The sequence below is a fragment of the Ambystoma mexicanum genome, chromosome 10 (assembly GCF_040938575.1).
Source record: "Ambystoma mexicanum isolate Mex_15411 chromosome 10, UKY_AmexF1_1, whole genome shotgun sequence".
Classification (NCBI taxonomy): Eukaryota; Metazoa; Chordata; class Amphibia; order Caudata; family Ambystomatidae; genus Ambystoma; species Ambystoma mexicanum.
In genome coordinates, this window is record NC_090932.1 from 546,021,031 (window position 1) to 546,042,304 (window position 21,274).

The window sequence follows — 21,274 nt, forward strand, 5'->3', positions numbered from 1 at the left end:
CACTTCGGACCCGATCTATGAAAGAAGAGAAAACGAGCCCGAATTAGTAAGCGCACGCATTCAATTAACCCCTCAGCCTCCCGCGCGACCAAAGGAAATTACCTCCGTAAGCGAGTCTGTTGGAACTCTTCTCGCTGCGCCAGCATCCAGCTCGCAGCTCCATGCTTGAAAACTGCAACGACCAAGAACACAAGGTTACTCTCAGCATTTCCACAGGCAACAACTCATCTTTTTTGTAACTCGCGCGCAAGGCCAGTGAAGCAACTGGCCCTATTGGACTTACCTTCTGCTTGTTGTTGAACTAACCTGCAGCTTCTTCTTCGTGGGCTCCCGGAATCAAGCCTGTGCATAACCTTACGAACAATTCCCAGTGCTGTAACTGGGTACGTACTACAGACTGCTTATTCATCAGAACCTACCTGAACCTAGTGAAGCAACTAGTCCCGGACCCCAGACTACCGCGCCACACTAAACCAAAAGGTGAGCCACGCCCTAAGCAAGGGAATACACTACACTAGGGACACTGGGAGGGTGGAGGGAGGTTAGGAAGGCCTCATTTCGGAAAACCCTCTAAACGTCCATTCTTTTAGCAGGTCAGCTTCCCAGCCCAGGGGTAACGAGAGGAAGAGACCTGAGGAATCCATTGCTCCTGCAGAGACTCAGGTGAGCGTGACAGAACATGAAGCCTACCGTAAACCACTCTGCCTGAGCAATGGAAATTTTGGAAGTAGATCAGTTGTCCCAGCTTCTGGGGGAGTTGGGGGCAGAAGTGCATGCATCCCGCGCAGAGACAAACGCTCTGAGATATGCTTCGGAGACCCGAAGAAATTCAGAATCTTTATGAACCAGTGTTGTTTACTTTTCTTGTACAAATCAGGATTGTTCCCCACCGACCAGTCTAAGGTGGCCTTTGTGCCATGGTATCTAGGAGGCCATGCAGCGGACTAGTCTGTCCCGTTAGTGAATAGGGATGACGCCTTACTATGTGATTATGCCAGTTTCCATCGTCAGTTAGAAAAACTCTTCACTCGTCGCACACAAGGACAGGCCTTAGATGATGAGCTGTTATATCTCCGTCAGGGTAGTCAGGATCTCCTGGCTTATGTGGACACGTTTAATCGGCTAGTGGCTGAGACGAATTGGCCAGAAGAAAAGCGAGTTACCTTGTTTTACAGAGGCTTACGTGGAGAACTAAAAGATGTATTGGCGCAAGTAGTGAACCCTCCGGATGGTTGTGCTGAGTACATCGACCTATCACTCCAGCTCGATCATTGGTTACAAAGTCGGAAAATGGATCGTGCCAGTTCGGAAAGCAGGACATTCTATGTGCGGCCCAAAGAGCCAGCCCGGACCTCAGCAGAAGCACACCCTGAGCCTATGCAATTAGGTGTAGTACGGGGCCCCCTCACTAAATCAGAGCGGGACAGGCGGCGCAAGAACAGTTATGCCTGTATTGTGGCCAATCTGTGGCCAATCAAGTCATTTTCTTCGCAATTGCCTAGCAAAACCCCCACGAAAGACAGTAGGGGCAATGGATGGGAACAAAAGTACAGAGGAGACGGAAAGCTCCAATGCCCGACAGAGGTCGGTCTGTCGAGTGAGTTAAAGACCCCACAGACCTCCCACTTTGCCATTCCAGTTATCATTGTAAATCTGCAACACTCACCCAAGATGCATGCAATCGAGGCCTTTATTGATAGTGAGGCCGTTGGCAATTACATGGACTTAGAAAGTGCTGGGCGGATAGGGTTACCAGTTTGCCCAAAGACAATAGCCGACAATGTGACTGCGGTATGAATCCATTTGCTAGGTATTGGTCCAGATACTTCCTTTTCCCAATTACTTTCCGGCCCGTTACTCACTGTACTGCCGATGTCACACTTCTCTGTCAAAATGGTCATAAAGAAACAATCTCCTTTGAACTTATCGCGGCCCCACAATTTCAGGTGATCCTCGGCATGCCCTGGCTAGAGGCTCATAAGAACACTAGTCTTCCCGAAGGACTGCAAACGCTGTTACGAGAAGCATCGCTCCTTTGAACACCCGCTACTCGCATCCCCCAAGTAGGTGCCGGTGCTAGGCATAATAGGAGCCCTGCCCACCGAATACCAGGAATATCACGACGTATTTGCAAAATAACAGGCTAATACTCTTCCTCCTCATTGTTCTTACGACTACCAAATTGATTTAGTACCCAGGGCCCAAGTACCATGCAGTCGAATCTACGCCTTGACAGAAGGAGAGAACACCCACTTAAGGAAGTATCTGGACCAATACCTAGCAAATGGATTCATCCGTCCTTCAAAATCACCTGCAGCTTCACCCTTATTCTTCGTGCCCAAGAAGGAGGGTGATCTCCGAACATGTATTGACTACCGGACATTGAATCAGGTCACCATAAAAAATAGATACCCGCTGCCATTAATCCCAGTTCTGTTAGACCAAGTACGACAAGCGCAAGTCTTCACGAAATTAGACCTCCGAGGAGCCTATCACCTCATGCGTATAAAAAGGGGGACGAATGGGAGACCGCGTTTCGCACCAGGTACGGCCTATACGAGTACCAAGTGATGCCGTTCGGGCTTTGTAATGCACCAGCAGCATTTCAACACTTCATGAATGATGTTCTATGGGAGTTACTCGACGTGTGTGCAGTAGTGTACATCGACGATATCCTCATTTATTCATCTACCCTGCAAGAACACATTACACATGTGCGAGCTGTTCTTCGCAAGCTGCGTGAAAACCATCTATACACCAAGCTTGAGAAATGCTCATTCCATGTCACAGAGGTGGAATTTTTGGGGTTTGTGCTTTCTCCGCAAGGCATCAGGATGGACAACAGAAAGGTAGAAGCATACTCACTTGGCCTTCACCCACATCTCTGAAAGGGGTACAAAGCTTTTAGGCTTTGCAAATTTTTACCGACGCTTCATACCCGGCTTTTCACACCTGGTGCACCCGATTACCTTACTCCTCTGGAAACATCGAAAGTTCGAGAGGACGCCTGCTGCAGAAGAATCCTTCTGTGCACTGAAAGTCAGGTTTACATTAGCCCCCGTTTTACAGCATCCACAACCCGATCTTCCTTGCATTGTGGAAACCGATGCTTCCAGTGTAGCCATGGAGGCCGTTCTATCCCAACGGAATCCTGCAACTGGCCACTTACATCCTGTGGCGTTCTGGTCAAGAACATTTTCTCCAACAGAACTAAACTGCACCATTACAGATAAAGAGCTCCTAGCAATCAGAAATGCTCTCAAAGAGTGGAGACACTATTTACCCTGCGCCAAACACACCATCACGATCATAACCGATCATCGGAACTTACAATACTTGCGCTCCGCTAAGGCTCAATCATTGCGACAGCTTCGATGGACGTTGTTCTTAACTGAGTATGACTTTGTAATCACTTATCGGCCTGGAGTCAAGAACAGCAAGGCAGACGTGTTATCTCGCATCGTCAAAGGAGAAGAGGCCTATAACAATCCAGATCCAACAGACATATTCCCTAGCAATAAAATCCTAGGTTTTTGCGACAGTACCCTCTCGCCGCTGGATATGCTCTATGAAGAAGTTAAGAGCAGCATTTCTGCTGAGGAGTTGAGGACTTGGAACCAGAAAGGAGCTCACTTTTCTGTACAAGATGACCTCCCCTATTTCCAGGGACACCTGTACCTACCCATGCATGCTCTTAGGGAGGAAGTCCTAACCAGTTATCACAATTCACCCCTAGGTCACCCGGAAGGGGCTAAAACACTTGCCAAAGTAAAGAGATACTATCGGTGGCCAACCTGGTGGAGCGATACTATTGATTTTGTGAACTCATGTGGGATTTGCGCTCAGAACAAAGCATCAAGGCAACGACCAGCTGGCCTGCTACAACCTCTGACTATACCTCCCGCTACCTGGCACACGGCGGCAATGGATTTTTTCACTGACCTGCCCTCCTGTTCTGGGTACACCACCATCTTAGTGGTGGTTGACCTCTTTTCTAATGGCCCACTTCATACCATTGAAAGGGATACCTTCAGCTCAGACTTTAGCCCAGAACGTCCTAGACCACATAGTGAAATTACACGGGGTTTCCATCTGTAGTGATATCTGACAGAGGAAGTCAGTTCGTATCACAGTTCTGGAAGAAATGCTGTGTTCTAGCAGGAGTAGAGGTCCGTTTGTCCACCAGCCACCACCCGCAAACTGACGGGCAGACTGAACGCACAAACCAAACCCTGGAGCAATATCTCTGCTGTCTGCTGCACCAAACAAACCATGCCTGGTTGGAAATCTTGTGGACGGCAGAATATGCATACAACAACTCGACACATGCTTCTACTCAATTGACTCCGTTCTATACCCTATATGGGCGAAATCCACGGACTTCCAAATACGACCCACCGGAAGTAATTGAGATGCCCGCAGTCAAGATCTTGCATGAACGTATCACCCGGGCAGCCAAGGAGGCAATGACACATTTACGAGTCGCTAAAGAAACACAGAAAAAGTATGCTGATCAACACCGAAAGAAGGCTCCAAGCTACCAGTCTGGGGACTCTGTGGCTGGCATCAAAACATATTGCACTTAAAGGACCAAGGAAATTCTAACCTAAATCCTTAGGCCCTTTTACCATCGTAGCTGTGATTTCCCCAGTAGCCATGAAACTAGCCTTACCATCTGACATGCACATACATCCCGTGTTCCACGCAGTGCTCCAGATAAGATTTTGAGGTGGGAGTATTTTACTCACTATTTTTAAACTTTGAGAGAAAATGTGACTTTAAGAGAGTAAAAATGACTTTTCTCCTTTGCAAGAGAGTAAAATGTATGTGACATCCAGAGGACGTGTGCAAAAACTATGGAAATCATTACTATGCTGCAGCTTTCTGCATTGTCACAGAATACACCTTTCATTATTTCTCTAAGGTCTAGCCATTTGATCTCTCATGTATATATTTAAATGTTGAAATCACAAAAACCTAGCCAATTACATAGTAAAGCAAACATGAATTGTATTGTGTGTTTTGAGGTTCGATAGCAGAATTGTCTTTTGAGGTTTAATGAAAGTCCTCATTTTCTGGAGCTAGCACTACCTAATGGTATGCCACTACCTAATGGTATGCCACTGTTACGATACAACGGAGCAGAGAGGCAAGGACTCCATGCTAAATTATATATCTAATCTAATGGTGAAATGGTTATTTATATAGCGTTTTTGGCAAAGCGCTGTACATAGAACATATTTTCCCAATTATCACCAAACCAAAGTCGGTACTCCTTTATCGACCTCGAAAGGATGAAAGGCTACGTTGGCCTTGCCGGGATTCAAACCTGCAACCTACAGATTGCAGCACTTGCTCAACTGGCTGAGCTATGTTATTGGCTAACATCCTTCAGAGGTCGGTTAACTGAGTATCGACTGAGGTATAATAATCACAGTACCTAGATGTTGGACGAATCATTCATGAAGCGCTACACGAAGTTAAATACCTATCTGGATTATCACAGGACAGGTTTTGCTGAGTTTCTATTCCAATTACCAATGTAACTTTCATTTGTTTATTTTTGAACATCGCTTGCACTTCCTGGAGAGTCAGGTTTTTGATGTTTTAATTGTAGTCTTGAAGATTTGAGAGGCTAGAACATCTGTAATTGGTGTAATGACAATCACTCACCCTTGAGCAAAGACTCTGCTGCCACTGACCATTTATAGTAATGCAGCCCATTGACTGCAAGGTTGAATGGATGTAAACTAGACTGTGCATAGTCCTCATTTTAGACACTGTTTTTATAATTAGAGTGTAAATTAAATTACAAGTGTAAAAATGACGTGCCTCTGCATGATTATGCACACAGCACCGGAACTCTGAAAAATACAATTGTGCATTACTGGTTTGCTTTCACTGGGGAAAGAAAAGCCTAATTTGTAACAAAATATGAATTTTCAATTGCAATTTAGTTTTCCATCGTATTAATTATACAATCCTAAAATTCTAGGAAAATAAATATGCACAGTGCTTCTGTTTGCTCCATGTGCATCAACCCAGAAGCTGAATGGAAAGAAACCATTCCTTTTATCATAGTGTGCAGTTTTTTTTTTTTGAAAGGCTTCAAAGAAATACATTCTGTTTCAGAGGTGGCTTGCAATTACAGCCATGTAGATAAAAATCAAAAGAATCCTTCTGGTTTCTGTCAAGTAACTCGACCGTTGCACTGCCCTCTGCTCTAAACCTGTGTGTAAATGTACACAGGAAAATAATAAAGCTGTCGTATTTACAAGGTTTTCATGCGTAAAAAGGCTGGGTACGCACCTTATCTGGAGGCCTGGTTCCACGTTTCGCTGTTAAAACCCGTGCACCCTGAGACACGAGTATCAATACCCCCGGCTCAAATAGTTGTAGAGGGTGATGAGCCAGAATACGAAGTGAAGAGTATTCTAAACGCTAAGAGAACAAGAAAAACCCTATACTATCTAGTAGCCTGGAAATGGTATGGGCCGCAGGATAGGTCATGGGAACCAAGCGAGAACATCCACGCTCCCTGGTTGCTACATAAATTCCATCGGGATAACCCCACCAAACCCGGACCAGAAAGAACACTGTTGGGTGGGGCTTTGCGGGGGAGGACTGTCATGGGTACTGGCATTTGGACCCACACCTCAGTAGCACAAACACCTGGGAAAAAGCTGAAGACACAATTAGGGGCTAGATGGGTAAAGGCTTGGCAAGCAAAACATACACTGAGGAACTCTTAACATATACATCATTCACATAAGCTTGTTCTGGCATAGCCTTTATTTTCTAGTTACTTCCTGTACTCCGAACATGGATGCCAGTGTGACTTTCAGGAAATGCAGGGAACTGTATCGCACACTCTAGTGTTTGGGCGTGGCTGCCTGTATAAACCACACCCAAGAACTGGCCCATGCTTAGTGTGCTTTCTGTAGCTTCGAGCACACGTTCACCGCAGCCCGGATCTCCAGTGGATACTTACCTGTTTCTGCTTCCTCGCATCCCAAACATCCAGTACATCCTTACCTGTTGCCGCATCATCACGATCCGGACATCCAGTGGAACTCTCACCTGCTTCTTCTTCTTGATTGAGGCAAGTTTCTTCTTGCTCTTCTCTCCAGCGCTTTGGACCCGATCAATGCAAGTTTCTTCTTGCTCTTCACATCAGCACTTCGGACCTGATCTATGAAAGAAGAGAAAACAAGCCCGAATTAGTAAGCACATGCATTCAATTAAACCCTCAGTTTCCCGCGCGACCAAAGGAACTTACCTCCGTAAGCGAGTCTGTTGGAACTCTTATCGCTGCACCAGCATTCAGCTCGCAGCTCCATGCCCGAAACCTGCAATGACAAAGAACACAAGGTTACGCTCAGCATTCCCACAGCAATAACTCACCTGTTTTGTAACTCGCGCGCAAGGCCAGTGAAGTAACCGGCCCCACTGGACTTACCTTCCACTTGTGGTTGAACTAATCTGCAGCTTCTTATTCTTGGGCTCCCGGAATCAAGCCGTTCATAACCTTACGAACAATTCCCAGTGCTGTAACTGGGTACGTAAATTCATACGCGGGTTGCCCCACACTACAGTGATAATCCCTCCTACACAGTGGGGATATAATATCTATTTAATCAAAAAAAGGGAAGGGACATGTCCATATTACTTAAAACACAATATGTTACCCACAACAATCTGAAACCTACTTACATAGCCCATTAACCAATTCAAGGTTATGTTAAGTTTAATGAATGACATGTATTCAATATTTAAAATATCATATTTAATTCATTTGCTAAACAGCACAAGTATCAAAAAACATTTTCGTAAAAAAATGCATTATATCACATAAAAAATATACAATTTAATAAAAGTGGTGATAACACAGCACATATTCAAGTTCAAACAACTACTAGAACATTCTCAACAGTAGCTAATTCAACTGTTCTTCTTTCCTACTGTGCGTAACAACGTAGCCAGACTTATATAAGTTTCTGTCCTGGATGTTGCTATTAACTGGACATTCTTCAGGGGCAGAAAATTGTCTTGTGCTTCTTGTAGACTTCTCTCTATGATTCCAGTTTCTGTGTGATGAAGTCCTGCCAGGTTCCCCTGGGCGCTATTATCCAGACGTTGGTGAAGTTTCCATTTCCATTTCCTTAATCCAAGTCAGTAAAGGACTGCATTCATTTCTACACACAGTAGGAAAGAAGAACAGTTGAATTAGCTACTGTTGAGAATGTTCTAGTAGTTGTTTGAACTTGAATATGTGCTGTGTTATCACCACTTTTATTAAATTGTATATTTTTTATGTGATATAATGCATTTTTTTACGAAAATGTTTTTTGATACTTGTGCTGTTTAGCAAATGAATTAAATATGATATTTTAAATATTGAATACATGTCATTCATTAAACTTAACATAACCTTGAATTGGTTAATGGGCTATGTAAGTAGGTTTCAGATTGTTGTGGGTAACATATTGTGTTTTAAGTAATATGGACATGTCCCTTCCCTTTTTTTGAGTAACTGGGTACGTACCACAGACTGCGTATTCATCAGAACCTACCTGAACCTAGTGAAGCAACTAGTCCCGGACCCCAGACTACCGCGCCCCTGCAGATGCAGGATGGAAAGCGCGCCACACTAAACCAAAAGGTGAGCCACGCCCTAAGCAAGGGAATACACTACACTAGGGACACTGGGAGGGTGGAGGGAGGTTAGGAAGGCCTCATTACGGAAAACCCTCTAAACACCCATTCTTTTGGCAGGTCAGCTTCCCAGCCCAGGGGTAACGAAAGGAAGAGACCGGAGGAATCCATTGCTCCTGCAGAGACCCAGGTGACCCACCTACTCACCTTCCAGAGTTACGCACACGAATACCTGACTGCCTGACTGCTATTCAGGTATGGGCTCTGTCAATGATCTTTGCCTCAAAGCCAGCCAGACTGAGGTCCTTCTCATTGGCATGCCTGCTGCCAGCTTCCCCCTCACTCTCTGGCCAGACTCCCTGGGTCCCTCCCCTCACCCACTTGTGAGACAAAAAACCTCAGATCATCTTTGGCTCCTCTCTCTCCTTCTCTCCACACATCACAGACCTTGCCTAGAAGTCCAATTTTCAGCTTCATCTCCTCAGGGGCATTCTTTCCTCATCTTCCCCAGGAGCTCAATGTCTCCAGAGCCCTGGTTTTCTCTAGGCTTGACTACTGCAACCTCAAACTTCCTCTTTCCTTCCTTCGCCCCCACCAACTAATCCAGAATAGGACTGCAAGACTTATCCTTGGCTTCAAGCCCAGGGACCACATCTCTGCAGCCCCAAAAGTCTCTACACTGGCTCCCGGTGACTGCAAACAGGGCAGGGGCAATCACTAGGCAAGGTTAGGCGCTTGCCTATATCTGCAAAATGTTAGAGCGGCAAAATGCTGCTTTAACTCACACTACGTTTATGCTGCTTTGCCTGTGATAGCACCGGCCCTGTACACTGTCTGCAGGCTGGCGCTGCCAGCAGCAGCAGAGTCAGAGACCAGGCAGCGCCGTGAAGGTTGGGGTTGGGCCAGGCCTGGGTGACGACTAGCATGATGGGTGTGGCAGCACTGGCTGGCACTGCGCATTATGAATGGAGCGCTACACGTGCCCCTCTGCTCTGTCTTCAGTGTGTCGTTAGAAGTACAACGTATCCCACAATATTCAAAGGGACGTTGTGGAGAAAGCGGTGCAGGCAGCTGCTGAACGAAAGGGTTTCCAGCTAGTGCATTGGCAGAAGGAGCAGATTAATCAGGTGAGTCAACCCGCCCCCTTACCGCCGGCTCTGTGTTAAACCCTTGACCCTGTTTCTGTTTATACCCCACTCTACGGTGCCTCCGCAGTTTCTGTGCATACCTGTTACTTGTAAGAATGCCAGTATCTGACCATCAAAACAAATCTCCCCGCCCCATCAACCCCTCCCATCAGTGTGTACATTGTACATGTTTACCCCCATCTGGATGGTTCCCCAGTCCCTGCATGGTGGTTGGCTTGACTCCTGTACTTGGGCTGGCTCCTCTGATATGATCGCATTTTAGGTGTTTTGTGTGCAGCAGACAAGCGCCCCATGTAGTCCGGGACCCATAGGCTAATGAAGCGCCTTAAAATTGTGTTTAGAAACACCAGCGCTGATCCTTAAACAGATACATTCCAAATCCTCTGAAGAGCAGGGGTCCCAGTCCATCATATATGTGACCATAGGCAAAGCACCAAGGGCAGCGTTGCTAGTCCGGCCATCAAACATCACACATTTTATATACATGAGAAGGTAAGAGTCTGGCTGAAAATGCAGACGAGTATGGCTTTTTGACTTTGAAGGATAAATGCCTATTCACCAGGTTTGTTGAGGGGCTGTTCAGGGATGCTTGTCTCCGGGCCATTAAGAAGTACCCGCCTTGCATTGCCCACAGTGAGTAAGTATACACAGAAACTGACAGGACCACCCGCAGGTGAAGAAATCACTGCAGGTCTGGCTAAAGTCATAGAGCTCACCCTTTTCCGCTCCCCTCATTCTGTATTAGGGGACAGCCACAGCTGCCCAGCAGCACCTCTAAGGGCTGTCATTTGAGATTGTTTGCATATGTGGCCTTGAAGAGGTGTGTACTTGACTAAGGAGTATCACAATTCGAAATAAACTTAAAAAGACATAAATAACTTCCGGGCGCCACGCTTTCCATAAATGCAGTGTTGGGAACTGCAAGGCTCAGCAATTTGGTGGTGATTTACAGAGTGGGCAGTGATCATAAGTCCTCGATCACCTGGTGATTTTTTTGGTAGCAATTCCTAAATGGGTTTGTGAGTAGTGAATTTGCTAAATGGAAAGTGTCTACTTTTCCGCAAAAAAACACTACAACCGCTGAAAAAGCATTGGCAATGCCAAAGGTTTTTCACTTTTGTGTAGGATAGGGATACGTATTTGCCAGGTACCGCTGTAATGGTACTAACTGCCAATTATTGGCAGCTAGCTCAAAGAGATCTCAAGAGAATGTGCTTATAGCGGCTAGAGGCAGAAAGGGGGTGAAATGGCCATGGGGATTAGCATGGCCATGGGCAGTTAAAATGGTGGACAAATAACCAAACAACACCTACACGTTTTGTGTCCCTCAACACATCCCATTACCCTCCTAGCTGTACCCCAATGCAATAGTTTCAGTGTATTGGTGGTGCTTGGCAGGAGCCAGGATGACTCTTGATCACACATACCTTTAATACATTTATGATACTGCTATGCAAAATATGGTGGCCCATTAAAGACCAGAAGGCTGGTGCCTCAGAGTGGGCGCACCACACATGGGAAAAGACTGGCCAAGGGTGCCTCCCTCTGTAATCAACATGGTGCCAGGTCCCACTGTTCCACTGTTGTGATGAGGTGCTGGTTGCCAGAATGTTTAAGTGTGTTATATTTTAATCTTTTATGAAATATTGTGCCCTCTTGTGCCTGTCACTTTTATCTTTCTGGGTGCGTCTGTCACGCCTCTCAGAAAGCGCTGGTCTTTGTGGCATCGTTGGATCCGGAGAAGTATGGCAGCCATTTTGACACCCAAGATGGCCGCTGCTACGATCAGCTGCGGTCTAGCGGCCTGGTTTCAACATGGCCACTCGGCTCCTCCCTCCCGGCCGGGCACTGTATATCAACATCGGAGCACAACAGACGGATGCATTGCTACTCCTAGCTACTAGCTGCGTGAGTTCGGATCTAGGGTTTGTTCTTACCTGTCCTTGTCACATCCTGTACTTCTTACTTAGCTTCTGTCTCCTTTACTACCAGCTCCCGCTCGTTCCCAGGAAGTACACGGTCTGCAGCACGCCTACCGTCCCGCTCCCGCTCGTTTCCTCTCACTCCCGAGGAAAACAACCGGACCGCCGCGGAAGTTCTTTCACAGTCGTCTTTCAGCCTCAACTGAGGTACCTAGGCTGGACTGACTGTTCCTTATTCTCATTCCACTTATAGGTCATTCTGATGTTGTTTCTCCCTATCTTTCAGACAGTCTTACTCTTCCGTCTATCCACGGAACCTCCGTCTAATCCTCAGTTAAGCGGGCAGACAATTCTTACCTCAGGTACCTCTTGAGCATTTGATCCCGTTTCCCATTTCTTCTTTTGGATCTTAACTAACCCCCTTCTCGCCTCTTAGAGTTGTCCTCCGAGGTTCCCGAGAAACAGAGACTCCGGCATCTCTTACCTCTATCTCCCAGTTCGCAACAAGGTGCTTACTGATACCTCTTATCTTACTTGTTCTAACACTACCAAACACTATTACTTATTGTGTTCTGTCTACTTCCTTGTAGCCTATGGTACGAGATAACCTTATCCTAAATCTTCTCCCTCCTCAAGAATTCAGAAGCAGACGATCGACTGAGACGCAGGGTTTTCTTCCCCCTGAGGGTTTCCCTGGACCCTCTCTCCGTCCCTGGGGCTTGACCCCGGGGAGGAAGGGGGGGATCAGTGGAATCTACATCAGCATCGCTACTCCTGATCTCCGGTTTCAAGTGATACTAGCCTCCTTCACTGCTGGTGAGTTTGTCCTGGATTCTCTCCTTGTCATTTCCACTGTTTAAACTTATCGAATGGTAATATACATAACAGTTAGCAACGCCTAGTAAAAAAAAAAAATATATATCAGTGGGTTGACACGGATTGAATCTGTCGGCATTTCCGGCTTTATACTAACATGGATCCAGCCAACAACAACAATTGTTGGCAGCGGTACAGTCCCTGACCGCTGAGGTCCAATCCCTCAAACAAGAAAATGCTATCTTACGTCAGCATATGGGGAGAGCCCCGAGTTGCTCAGAATTACCACCTGGCCCAATTCCTGGAGGCTTATTCGATGGGGATCCCCATAAATTGAAGGCCTTTCTTGAAGCCTGTACTGTCCAATTTTCCTTTAAGTATGCCTTCTTTCATACCGATAGGGATAAGGTTGGTCATGTGATCTCGAACTTAACTGGACCTGCTCTAGCTTGGGCCACCCCATTGGTAACAAATAACAATCCATTATTGGATTTGTTTCCTGCCTTTCTAAATAGTCTCAGAACAATGTTCAGTAGACAGGAAAATGACTGTTTCAGCACAAGAACAACTCCTGGACTTCAAGCAAGGTTCGCAGGACATCCTGACATATATCACTAGATTTAAACAGTTGGCAGCCGGCACTTCTTGGGCTGACAACGCTCTTACTACTCTTTTTAGAAAGGGCCTAAAGGAGGAGCTTAAGGATGAGGTGTCTCGAGTCCCTCGTCCTCCTAACCTTACTGAACTAATTTCCATGGTGATGCAAATAGATTACAGGATACAGGAAAGACATAGGGAGCGTCGCAGACCCAGAAACCCGCGTCTTGCTTCAGGACATGTCCCGAGTCCCACCAGGGTTCCACCCGATGAACCAATGCAGATTGGCTCGGCACGGGGTCATCTGACACCGGAGGAACGCAACCGGCGAAGACAGCAAAATCTTTGCATGTACTGTGGGGCCAAAGATCATTCTGTTCAGAATTGTCCCATCACTCCAGTAAGAAAGTCGGGAAACGCTCGTTCTCTACCGTCAGGGGAACCACGGATAGAGAATTGAGAAATGGTTCCTCGCCTTTGTTCGTGCCTACTCAAGTCACAGAACTTTCTAACCTTCAAATGGTTGTCTTGAACATTTCTCTTCAGTGGAGTAATGCAGAGCCCGTGGAGGTACCGGCTTTGATCGATAGTGGAGCTGCAGGAAATGTTATCGATCTTCAATGGGCCCAAAGGGTAGGAGTCCCTTCTTCTAAAAAGTTAGTCATCCCAGTTGAATCAGTGGATGGAAGCCCCTTGGTTTCCGAGCCTATAAATAAACAAACTCTACCTCTGCATATGAAGATAGCTTCTCATACTGAGACCATCACGTTGGACCTCATTCGAACCGCCCACTATCCAATCATACTCGGATTACCGTGGCTCAAGATTCATAACCCGTATATTAACTGGACAGCAGGGACTCTTTTTATGGGGTCAGAACATTGTGTCAAATCCTGCCTGAACAACGAGGCTGTTGGGTTTCATCATGAACCTTCTTTGCAAGACGTTTGTCCCACGTCCAAGATACTCAACCACCTTCAGGGCATCCCAGATGCTTATCAGCCCTATAGCATGGTTTTCTCTGACACAGATTATGCTGAACTCCCGCCTCACCGTAGGGACGACTGTGCTATCGAATTACCTCCAGATGCTCCTACCCCATTCGGTCGAATGTACATTTTGTCGTCCCAGGAAAAGGAAGTTCTAAAGGAATACCTACAAAAGAATTTAACGCCATGGTCTCATAGCTGAATCGACCTCTCCGGCAGGTGCTTCCTTATTTTTTGTGCCCAAAAAAGATACTAAAGAACTTCGACCCTGCATAGATTATCGTGGGCTGAACAAGGTCACTATCGCTGACAGATATCCAATGCCTTTGATTCCGGACATACTGGAAGCCGTGCAAGACGCCACAGTCTTTACAAAATTGGATCTCCGCGGAGCTTATCACCTCATCCGAATTCGAGCAGGGGACGAATGGAAGACGGCCTTTCGTACACCTTTCGGGCATTTTGAGTATCGGGTCATGCCCTTTGGTCTCTCTAACGCCCTGGCCGTCTTCCAGCGTTTTATGGATCATATCTTCTCGGATCTCCTTCTTCACTCTGTGGTCGTCTATTTGGACGATATATTGATTTTCTCCTCTTCCCGTTCTCAACACATTCAGCATGTTATGGAGGTGCTTCAGAGACTGTCTGATAACCACCTATACTGCAAATTGGAGAAATGTGAGTTCCACAAGGACAGAGTGGCATATCTGGGTTACATTCTGTCATCACAAGGAACGGCAATGGATCCCCGGAAAGTATCCGCAATAGTTGATTGGGCGACTCCGGGGAATGTGAAGGCTCTTCAGAGATTCCTCGGATTCGCAAATTTTTACCGGCATTTCATCCCTAATTACTCTGAAGAAATCCTGCCTATGACTGCTCTTCTTAAGAAAGGGGTCCAATTTCGTTGGTCAAATAAGGCTCAACTTGCCTTCGAAAAACTAAAAACACGATTCGTTTCTGGGCCCATCCTTCTCACTCCAGACCAGTCAAAAAGGTTCATTGTGGAATCGGACGCTTTACACCATTCCCTGGGGGCCATTCTGTTGCAGGAAAACAAGCAGGGAATTGAATGTCCGGTGGCCTACTTGTCTAAGACCTTATCTCCTTCTGAAAGAAATTACACCGTTCTTGAAAAGGAACTATTGGCTATTAAACGTGCCTTCGAAGAGTGGCGCCATCTTCTGCTCGGTGCTCAACATACCATTGAAGTTCGAACAGATCACAGCAACCTTCGAGCCCTACAGTATGCACAGACTCGAAACAGCAGACAAGCCCGTTGGGCACATTTCTTTTCCCCTTACAATATCACTTTTACATTAATTCCTGGCAGAATCAACCTCAAGGCCGACGCCTTGTCAAGAAAGGATTCCACATGTTTTCATTCTTTTCGATCTGAACCCTTATTTCCCAGGGCTTGCTTTTTGCTCATGGTTACAACCTTTCTACGATCCACCTCAGATGCTACCACGCTGTATCTGAAGAATAATCCTACGGCTTTACATGATTTTAAGATGGTTTTGTCCCAGGGGTGCGCCTATCGAGAAAAACAACTGTTCATGCCTACTGAAGAATTGAGGAGGAAGGTGCTGCAGTTATGCCATGACTCGCAGATGGCAGGACATCACGGATGGGTCAACACCCTGGAACTCGTACAGCGACACTTTTGGTGGCCTGAATGGATTAAGGATGTACATGATTATGTTGCGGCCTGTTCTCTTTGCTTACAAACCAAGACACCACATTCAGCACCCCAGGGGTCTTCTCTCCAGGATGCCTGTTCCGGTTCGTCCCTGGCAATTCATTTCGACTGATTTTGTGGTTGACTTACCTGTCTCTAATGGTTTCCCCGCTATAATGGTGGTTGTGGACTATTTTACTAAAATGGCCCATTTTATCCCGCTTCATCGGATTCCCACGGCCGCTCATATGGCGAGAATTTTCATCACCCGGATTTCTTCCCTTCACGGCCTTCCAGAGACCATTGTCTTGGATCGTGGTTCTCAGTATACCTCCCGATACTGGAGCCAGATCTGTAAAATTCTGAAGATCAATAAAGCTCTGAGCTCCGGTTTCCATCCTCAGACCAACGGCCAGACGGAGCGTCTCAATCAGACTCTGGAGGGTTACCTACGTTGCTACATTTCAGCATCTCAGGATAACTGGCACAAACTTCTCCCCTTGGCTGAGTTTGCCTACAATAACTCGAAACATTCTGCTTTGAACTCTAGCCCACTTCTATGCTCTTACGGATTCCACCCGATCTGCTTCCCTGTGGGTTTGGCTTCTCCTTCTAAATTTCCAGATGTTGATAGTGTGCTCTTAGCAATCCGAGATTTTCAACGGTTGGCTCGATCCTCTCTGCTTGCTGCCCAGGAACGCGCCAAGATGTTTGCCGACAGACGCCGTTCCGCGGCTCCTCAGTTTGAACCTGGGGAGAAGGTCTGGTTGGCTTCTCGCTTCCTGCCCCGTCATCTGGTGCCCTCCAAGCTCTCACCGAAATTCTTTGGTCCTTTCCCTATTCTTCAACGGGTTGGTTCTGCTGCCTTCCGACTTCGTCTCCCTCCCGCTTGGTCTCGGATTCACCCTGTGTTCCACGTCTCCCAGCTTAAGAAGGATGTGGGGGATCGCTTCTCTGGGCATCGGAGTCTTCGTCCTCCTCCGGTTTCTGGGTCCTGAATTTGAGGTTGCAGGGATTTGTGACTCCCGAATGCAGCGGGGTCGTCTGCAATTTCTGGTTGATTGGCATGGGTATTCACCTTCCGATAGGTCTTGGGAGCCCGCTTCTGCGGTATATGCCCCAGATTTGGTTTGGCGGTTCTTTCGTTTGCATCCTGGTAAACCCGGTTCCTCTGCCCTTCAGAGGGGGCATACTGTCACGCCTCTCAGAAAGCACTGGTCTTTGTGGCACTGCTGGATCCGGAGAAGTACGGTGGCCATTTTGACACCCAAGATGGCCGCTGCTACGATCAGCTGCGGTCTAGCGGCCTGGTTTCAACATGGCCACTCGGCTCCTCCCTCCCAGCCGGGCACTGTATATCAACATCGGAGCACAACAGATGGATGCGTTGCTACTCCTAGCTACCAACGCTGTGTGAGTTTGGATCTAGGGTTTGCTCTTACCTGTCCTTGTCACATCCTGTACTTCTAACTTACCTTCTGTCTCCTTTACTACCAGCTCCCGCTCGTTCCCAGGAAATACACGGTCTGCAGTACGCCTACCGTCCCGCTCCCGCTCGCTGCTCGTTTCCTCTCACTCCCGAGGAAAACAACCGGACCGCCGCGGAAGTTCTTTCACAGTCGTCTTTCAGCCTCAACTGAGGTACCCAGGCCGGACTGACTGTTCCTTATTCTCATTCCACTTATAGGTCATTCTGACGTTGTTTCTCCCTATCTTGCAGACAGTCTTATTCTTCTGTCTATCCACGGAACCTCCGTCTAATCCTCAGTTAAGCGGGCAGACAATTCTTACCTCAGGTACCTCTTGAGCATTTGATCATGTTTCCGATTTCTTCTTTTGGATCTTAACTAACCCCCTTCTCTCATCTTAGAGCTGTCCTCCGAGGTTCCCGAGAAACAGAGACTCTGGCATCTCTTACCTCTATCTCCCAGTTCGCAACAAGGTGCTTACTGATACCTCTTATCTTACTTGTTCTAACACTACCAAACACTATTACTTATTGTGTTCTGTCTACTTCCTTGTAGCCTATGGTACGAGATAAGGTTATCTGGAATCTTCTCCCTCCTCAAGAATTCAGAAGCAGACGATCGACTGAGACGCAGGGTTTTCTTCCCCCTGAGGGTTTCCCTGGACTCTCTCTCCGTCCCTGGGGCTTGACCCCGGGGAGGAAGGGGGGGATCAGTGGAATCTACATCAGCATCGCTACTCCTGATCTCCGGTTTCAAGTGATACTAGCCTCCTTTACTGCTGGTGAGTTTGTCCTGGATTCTCTCCTTGTCATTTCCACTGTTTAAACTTATCGAATGGTAATATACATAACAGCGTCCGAGGGATGCAATAGAGGGTATTGGCCCTTGCATGTGGTGGAAAGAGTTGTAATGTGGTACCCTGTGCTGGGAAAGACCTCAGTGCTCACATGTCACTCTAGAGGGTTGTGATTTGTTGGTCTGATGTTGGCACCCATTGCCTTACCTGTTTACCAGGCCACTATGAACTTGTTGGCTGTCCCATAGCCAGGCACGAGGCTTTGGACCTCATTAACGCGCTTGGGAATCAGGGGTATTATGACAGAGCTGTTCAGTGCGGTCATGCCTCTCATGTGGGAATGTTTCACACAGAATTGCTTTGGGTGATTTTGGCTTGTGGGTAGCTGACCCCTCAGATGCTGTGGTAACAGCTGTTATTCACAGTGTGGGTATTATGCCAGTTTCTTGATAGTTCTGACTTATATCAAAGGCACTGCATGCTACACAAATGAGGTGGTGGGTCTCAAGTTCATTGTATCTGACATGAGAATGTTGTGGCGCTGACTTGGTTCTACTGAGCACAGACATCAACACATTATTCCTCCTTTACCTTGGAGGACAGACTCCATGACAACAGAGCGATGTGTGATCTTGTGCTTCGTGCTGGCGTCACCTTTACAGGCCACCCCTGTAAACTTTGCCTGTAAAGGAGTCTGACAGTTTCCTGGTATTACAGTGTCCTGCATATACTGAGAAATGTATTCTGACAGAAGGATCCTTGAAGCTGTAGGACACAGAATGAGTGTGACCTGCTATTTAGGAAAGGTGTCATGAATGCACAGATTCCAGTTTGAGGGCAGATTAGGTCAACCAGAGGACATCCTTCACAATGAGTGGTTGAGGGTGGTGGGCTCCAGGTTCATCCTGGTTAGCCCTACACCATCTCATTGTTAGTTTTGGCTATTAGGTGGAACTGAAAGAGCCACCTATAAGCAGAAACTGTTGTCATGGGGAGGGGAGATATAGGAGATTGGATCCGGGGGAGGAAGATATTTTGGGACTTTCAATCTGTGGAGGTACACACAATGAAAAAGGTTATCTTTATGAAGATAGTAACATGTTCTTAACATATGCAACAAAAATGCATAACAAGGAGCTGGAAGTTTGTGACACAAGCTCCATACCTAACTTAGTTTATTACACAACTTCTTTCAGTGTGTGTCTGAAAGTGGGGGGGGGGGGAGTATAGTGGTGTTAAAAGGAATTGTTTCAGGCTTGTATTATTTTGCATTCTGGGAATATATATGAACCTACAAATTGAAAACTTAAAATATTTGTACCAAAGAAATCGTAGGTGTGTAGCCAAGTGCTTAAAATGCAGAGTGGGTTAAAATCACTGCTTCACTTTTTACCCAAAGTAAGTGATCAATCCTGGACAACTAATTAATCTCTTTAATCTACTGCCTGTATTGCCTATATATAATTTACAGAAAGTATTAGATCCACATGCTCAGCATTACATCTGTTGTTGCTATAGTATATTTGGCTTGTTTATTAAACCTGTATTCATGAAACACAATTTGACTTCTGAAACCTAACACTCTGAGTAGGTGTGAGGGCAAGGAAAGTGCAATGGGATCCATCCACAGCAGAAGACGTGAGCAAGGTGTTAGGTGGAGGTAATGGGTTTGTGGCAATCGGTAACAAAATGAGGACGAGGACGGTTGGTTGAGAACGGTTAGGATCTAGAGTGGAGTGGAGGGGCGCCAATCTGACAGTTTGCCCAGGGTGGCAACATTCCTTGCACCAGCCCTGACTGCAAAAATCCAATTCAAAACCCTTTGCAACATCCACAAGGCTGCCTTGGGCCTGGAACCTCTCTACATCCATATTTCCCTACCTAAAAACCTCCCAGCAAGAATTATTTGGTCATATCTTCTGGCTCCAACTCTCTGCAGGTCAAAAGTTTCTCCAAGCAGAGAGTGAGAGGTAGACCATTCTCCTCGGCTGGTGCCTCCCTCTGGAACAGCCTCCCTCTTCCCATCAGACCTGAGCCGGATCTTCTTAAGTTCCGGAAACCTCTCAAGACCTTCCTTTTCTCCTCTTTCTTCCCTCTCCCCATCCTGTGCTAAACTCTCCACCTGCCGCTGCGACTGGGGCCTGATCCCTTCAGTGTCATAGAGGGACCAGACCATCCAGCCTACAAGTCCCTCTGTTACGCTCACCTGGATTCCACAGGGGCGTCGAACGAAGCTGGACTGCTGCGGTCTCCACCAATGTGACTCGTAGCAAAGTGATGATCGACTGCACTTGCCCACTCAGTTTCGTCTGCCTGACCCGCAAGAATATTTTCCTTATTGTTTGGAAGGATGAACTCTCCATCCTGCGTGGAGTGCAGGGGCGCGTAGAAGTTCAGTTACTTCACTGATCCAAATGTATTTGGCAGAGTTCCAGACAACAATGACTCCCAGGTAAGTAGTGTGTAAACCGAATGTATAGTTCTTTTAGAGTTCAAATGTCTGTTAATTCACTCTTGCTCCTTTCATACCTTTTCCCTTGCAGTGTGATCCAAGGAGTGAGTTCGCCTCGATGGATGAAGGTAGCGCTTAGGTAAGAGTCAGTTTGTACCAAGCACTGTCTAGCAAGTAATATTGTTCCAAATGTAATTAACCAATAGTTCTTTATCTTCTTTGCAGGTGCGGTGCCTTGCCGAAAATGTCTAACGTAGGATGGTGACCAGCGCTGCCTCGAGTGGTAAAATTCAGAGTAAGTATCTTGCGGTAAGTAAAAGAATGTCTTTGGCGGAACCCTGCTCACCTTTTGTTTGTTCTTTTCTTTTCAGATGCTGTTTCGGGCGGCGATTCAACGGGTGCTGCGCCGGGTCGTGTAGATGCTCCCAAGACAGGTGAGTATGGCGCGGCGCTGCAGCTGGCAATGCGACGCGGTTTATTTGAATGTCTTTTTCCTTTATCCACAGGTGCGGCTGCTCCAGGAAAAGATGATGACCAAATGGAAATCTCCTTGTTCTAACCTTCTCTTCTTCTTTCCTTTTCTCTAGGATCGGCTCCAGACACAAGACTGGTGTGGCTGTAGACTGGATGCTGGACTGCAGACACGGTGAGCGTTACGCTGCTAAGATGCAGAATAACGCGAAGCGTGTGCTGCTCTTCGGGCGTGGTTCAAATAGCAGTTCCAAGGTAAGAAGTTCCAGTACCACACC

At 46.8% G+C, this 21,274-nt stretch overlaps 1 protein-coding gene across 1 annotated transcript in view; it reads right to left on the bottom strand.

Moving 5' to 3' along the window:
* The window catches only part of THAP4 (THAP domain containing 4), a 934,450-nt gene that overhangs the window by 911,445 nt on the left and 1,731 nt on the right, over window positions 1–21,274 (bottom strand). The gene's annotated exons all lie outside the window — the stretch shown is intronic.